The sequence below is a fragment of the Calonectris borealis genome, chromosome 4 (genome assembly GCF_964195595.1).
Source record: "Calonectris borealis chromosome 4, bCalBor7.hap1.2, whole genome shotgun sequence".
In the NCBI taxonomy this organism is placed as follows: Eukaryota; Metazoa; Chordata; class Aves; order Procellariiformes; family Procellariidae; genus Calonectris; species Calonectris borealis.
This window is the reverse complement of record NC_134315.1, coordinates 11,823,658-11,829,909: the sequence shown is the minus strand read 5'-3', so window position 1 is coordinate 11,829,909 and position 6,252 is coordinate 11,823,658.

Here is a 6,252-nt window from a genome sequence, read left to right as displayed (position 1 = left end):
CTGCTTGCCTCAACAATGAAACACTGCTACGAAAACAGCTTAATACAGTAATTTGGGGATTTAATGGCTTACAATAATCTATGAAGATGCAACTAACGGTTTATTTAATATGCTAACTTTAGGACTGTCAAATTTGTCAAAGTACTGACTGAATTTAATTATGTATTTCTGTTATGTTTATATTTCTTAAAAATATAGAAATAGTGTAATATCCAGCATTGCTTAGTGCCCGGGTAGAATTAACCAATTTATTATTCACCCAGAGATGGCCTCTTAATGTGGATATATCACTGGTTAGAATTTTTTTTTTTTTAATAGACCTCTAGGCTGCAGCCAGCCATCATATTATTTGAGTGATATCTTATTGCCAGAGGCAACATCAGCATGGAAAGAAAGGTGTTCTGCCTGCATGACACTCATCTAGAGTGGCATTACTCAACACCTTGCATGAGGTGTGGGATGCCAGAGAGTTTGAAAAGATGTTCCCACAGCACCTCGTGGTAATGGAGCAGAAAGGAGTGAAATAATTTTGTTGAATCCTATATTTGCAAATGTGGGTGGAATTCTTTGAATAATTTTGGCTGAAATGAAGCCTTTGCTCAAGTTCCTCCCCTGCCTGGGGTAAGCGAACCCACACCCCCATTGGGAATACTTCAGTCAGAGGGCTACCACTTCTTCTGGAGTAGGGTTCCCTCATACCCTGGTTTGCATGAAACAATGAAATTATTTCACTAATCGACAATTAAGTTGGCTGGGGAGAAACAAAATGGGGATGAATCCACAGCCCAGAGATTAGGGCACTCATCTGGGAAACATTTAGCCAACTTTTCTCTAAAACAGGCAGAGAACGGAGTTGAACCAAGGGCTGCCATTTATTCACCTGGCCTCAGAACTGAAGCACATCAGGTGACATCTATTCTGGTACCTGGAGGTCACCATGAACGAATAACAGTGCATAACAGATAGCGCAAAATAGGTTTGGCATTGCTTCTAAAATTATTTCACCAATTCTTTCACAAACGAGTGTGATTTTCAGTTTGATAAGAGATAGTGTTATCTAAAAAAAAACTTGTTATACCAAATTTTGCTTCAAATATGTTATTATTAATCATTTTAACATAGATTTCCAAAAAAGTTCATGATATTGAACCCTGTCTTAGACATAAGTGCAACAGTGCGTGTTACAGGATTCGTGCAACCGATCTGAGAGCCATCATTTCTGTGATGAATCATACGCAAAAGAAAAAATGCCTCATTAAAAATACGTGGGCCAACATATTATGGCTATAAAGCATCCTGAAAATTTCTTGCTTTATCACACAGAACATCATAAAAATAAATTAGCTGTCCAGATGCTCAGATCAGCCTATTTGAAAAAAAAAAAATCATCTAGATTTCTGCACTGCATAGATTGAAACCATACTTGAATTTTATGGGTTATGACACAATGTTAGATAAATATCTGGGATGAATGATTTTTTTTTCTTCAAAATTTAATTGAATAACATTAACCCTTCTCGCAAAATCTTACTTCAAAAAGTATTTTTATGTACAATTTACCAGCCAAAAGTTGTAGCTATCTCTTGAGTTTTATACAGTGGCTTTCATAGTGTTGCAGACTCCACAAACTCAAAAATAATCAGTCATATCATACTTTCCTCTACAAAGAATAACAATTGTGCCATTGGCTTAAAAATCATGGCATGTAATTATTTATTTGGATGGGTGGAAATTACCTCCTGATTTTTGAAGCTTTCTAGGGAAGTGGCTGGACTCTAAAATATGTGCAAGAGAACTGAAGGATCAAAATCCAAATGCAAACAGGTATGAACTGCCCTCTTTTTTGGCTCATTAGAGGAGTTATTTTGTGTGTGGCGTAGAAGATCGGGGACCAGCCCTTCAGTCTCTGTCTGTCACCTCCATCAATGTTGGCTGTGCTCGCGTTTGCTTGTATTCTTCTTCAGGTGTATGCTCTTTTAAATTCTTTATCTGTTAATCTCCTCAGGCCTTATATATCAGAGAGGGCCACCCTACATCAAAGGGCCTTTATATCAGGCTCTTTGACATCTTCCTCCCCAAGCAAGGGGCAGAGTCCCTCTCCTTTCTACCCATCACACACTCTCCATCACTTTACTAGGGCTTTGAAGCTCTGTGCCTTAACCACAACTTGGCTACCCCATAGAATGACAATAATTTCCCTTCTGCTGATGTCTGGCTATAGTCGTGGGATCCTCAATTCACATTTTTAGCATCTCTTCTCAAGACATCTTGCTACAGCATGTGAAACAATATTTAATTTGCTAACATTTGTGAAGCATTAGTGGATGGTCTGTCTGTGGAACGTCCTGGAACCGCTCACAGAAATCAGAGATATTTGTTTCTCTGGCCCTGGTAGTGCTAAATTACAAGCTCTTAAAAATTGAACACATTTATTGCAAGACTGCTTGCTTGAATAAACTAGCTCTTACTGCTTTGAAGCAATCAATTGCCTTTCTAGGATTCTGCTCTAACTTTAGATTAAACATGGCCTGAGCCAGTAAAGTTCCCTCATACTGTGGTTATCTTTTCTAGTGCTAAATGGGTAAAGAATAATCTCTTGTTACATTAAGGTTTAGTAAATAGATGCAGGTCCATGGATTTTAATGGCATTTTCTCTACTCAGTGGCTCGGAGCTTGCCCTGAGATATGATTGAGTTTGCCATAGCAGTGAGGACTTTGCTGAAGTACACAAGACTAGCACTATCTGGATGAAGCTGTTAAATTTGTCAAAGGTGAGCCCTTAGTTCCCATACCTGAAGTAGGAAACAGATCTGTGTGTTCACACTTCACCTGTCTAATGCTTTTGTACCTCATTCGCGTCTGCGTGAAGCTGGTACAAAACTGAGGTCAGTGGATTTACCCAACTCCAACCTTGATGTCAAAGAAAATGACTGATCACTTATTTTGTCATTTTGCTGGCTTTCCTTCCCCTCAGATCTTCTTGGTTGGTTTTGAGAGTCTGGTAGAACCAGAATGGCTTCAGAGACAGATATCCACTAAAATTTGTAACAGTGGCGCAGGCACGTGAATGGTAAATTTAAATCTGTAGAAAACAAACCTGCTTTTCTCAGTTGCTCTTTCAAAATGTTATAGACCATAAATTGAAAACTAAATTCAGTGGCTTCTGACTTTTTTTTTTTTTTTTTTTTTTGGGTTGAGAAACATATCTGAAGTTGCATGAACTCAGGGGATTGTTACATGCTGTTGCTGCTGGGAAACAATATTCTGGCACTTTCATCCCTCAAGTTTCCTGTAAATCCCTGTGCATATGAGCTTCGATACCTCCTGGGTTTCCACTTAACACAACCTGACATTTTCATCCCAATGGGAGGAAAATAAAAAGCATACTGTCTTCTCCATGACAATCCTCTCCACAAGGCTTGACTTTATGGTTTTCTAAATCTCTCATATGAAAAATAAAGGGTATTTGGCAATTACCACCTGCTTAATTGTCATCTTTCCAAATTAGGCTGCAAAATCTGTGCTTTAGTTGCAGGCACTTTGGTTTCTCATCATGTACAGGATATATATGATATTTTTGACAAAGAATATGCAGCTCTGGTGGGAAAGTGATGGACTGAACATCACTGAGGATTCTTCCCTGCAACTCTCAGAAATAATTTGAAGCTATCAACTCGACCTTAGCTTACTAAGCAGCAGGCAGACTGCAAAAGACTTCATTTCTCACTTTTGTGATCTCCTTTCATATATTTGTTTGGGTTTTTTAAGAATAAAGTAATACTTCCAAGAGCTTGGTACTATGAAATGGAATGATAAAACTCTGATTGATTTTACTGAGCTGAGGGTTTTCAGCCAGACTTTTTAATGTGTTGCACCTAGTCTGTTCACATCATTGATGTGCAGTCTTCTTGGAGTTCCTAAATATCCACTAAAATTTGTAACAGTGGTGTAGGCACATGAATGGTAAATTTAAATCTGTAGAAAACAAGTCTGTTTTTCTCAGTTGCTCTTTCAAAATGTCATAGACCACAAATTGAAAACCAGTTGTCAATGTTATCTTCCATGCCTGTTGAGTTTTAGGCTGCAACAGTCAAATGATGCAATTTGAAAAAGACAGGCAAAACATAATGGGAAGCTAGTCTCCAATCCTAAGAAAAATAATCCTTAAAACATTTTATACTGTTTCCTCTGCTCTGATTTTGAAGTGGAAGTTTATTTCCTGATGCTTCAACTGTGGTGAAATGCTAAATGCTCACATTGAATGAAAATAGAAAAAAATAGTAAGAAATATTCAGCTTTAACAGCAGAGAATAAAATTATATAAAGGTGATAGAAGAAATGCAAATCAAGAGCCTTCTGTTCGCTAATTGTGAAAATCTTCATTTTGTCTAATCACAGTGATTCAGTACTATATTAATAAGTAAGTAATAAAACTGAGACAAAACCAGGCATTTGGACCATACATCTTAGTTATAGTGATAAGAAAATTAGTATTTGAGTGATGCTGGTTTGCTTCATGATTTCAGAGCCACTCATTAACAAAGTAGGAGGTTTGTAGCTTTTGTGTCAGGATGAGAAGTCAATGCCAAATTTATAAACAAGGATTTGATATGTTGTTCTGAAGGCATTGTAGCGATGGCTTTCCTGACAGGAGACTACTGAATGAAAATTTAATCTTGATATTAAAACCTCAAGTTTAACAAAAACACAATAAAGATGTTCGTAGATTTGTTTGTAAAGTTGATGCAGCTAACTCATTCCTGAAGAAGTTGGGAATAAAAAGAAGCATGCAATAGCTTGGAACAAAGCCAGAGATAAGTAATAATGGAAAGATTTCGATGCAGAAGGTCTGGAAAGGCAAAAATACAACCTTCAAATTTACAGGGAAAACTACATATCCAAAGCAACTGAACCAGCTTAAAACTAGTTGGCTCTGCTCTAGCCCCGTGGAAATGCATGATTCTGTGAGTGTTCCTCTTCTCTCTCCCATGCTCATTTCCTTTATCTTGCTGTGAAATTATGGGGATGTAGACTGGCTTTGGTTTTGTGTACTATTCAGTTGACTTCGCCAGTGGAGCTCAATTCCTACTTATGACATTTGATGCTTTTATAGCACAATTAATAATTTCAGAAGACAAAGGAAAAACATTTTGTATGCAAAATGCCCTCAAGCAAAAATCCCCAAACACTTTGCAGATTCTAATTAATTAAGCCTCACAGCCCCTTAAGAAGCAGGCAAACATCATGGCCCTTGTTTTCCAGCTGAATGAACTGAGGAACAGAGTAATTATTACATGTTTCTGCCTTTAGAGTTGCAAGTAGCCCTACTTACCCTGCCACAAGTCAGTTATTTCAGTGAATCCTCCAATCCTCCCAGTGTTTGCAGGATTTTGGTCAGTCAATGACCATACAGGACAGCTGTGAATCCAGGAGGCCCAGCTCACCAACCTGCATTCAAGTGTCAAGCCTCCTTAGCCCAGATGTTACACTGATTAAATTGCTTTAACTTTTAGACACCTTCAGCACTTGTATTAGTAGCAAAGCAAATTTTATGCTGTAAGGAATTCAGATGTTGCTGGGCAAACTGCAATTTATTTTATCATAAACTTGAGGCTAGAAGAGCTATGAAAAACAAATATTTTGAAGATTTAAATCAGTTTCACAAGGAAATTTATAACAAAGAGGAAAATGTATTGTCTTTAGTAGATTTGTTGATAAATTGCTCCAAGACAACAGTACAGAATTTATGTCCTTGTTCCTCTCTGAAGCCTGTGGGAAATGTTCCATATGACAGTACTGCACAGATGTATAGGATATATAAGCACATGAGTTGGGCCTTGCTGCAGTGAAGCTCATGGTAGCTTTCACACTGACTGCAGAAAGAAGAGGCTCGGGCTTCAAAGACTGGAACCTGATGCAGAGAGGCAGAAGTTTGTCTTGATTTGTGTTATGTTGCAAAGGTCAATGCCATGGATCAATTTGCAAGTGAGTGCCCTTGTCAGTAGGTGAACTCTGCATTTTTTAGTTCAATGCACTGTTCTATCAGAAGCTAATTCTAAGCTAATGCTATCTGATAGAAGTAGCCAGTACTAAGATATAAACATTAATTACATACGTTGCAACGTCTGGGCAGAAAAATCCTATTTGGAAGAACACATAGCAGAAATCTGCTATCAGCTAAAGATTTCACCTGGAGGGGAATAGCTTCAAAATTAGTCATTACTATTTCTGGTTATCCTTGGGATTGATCAG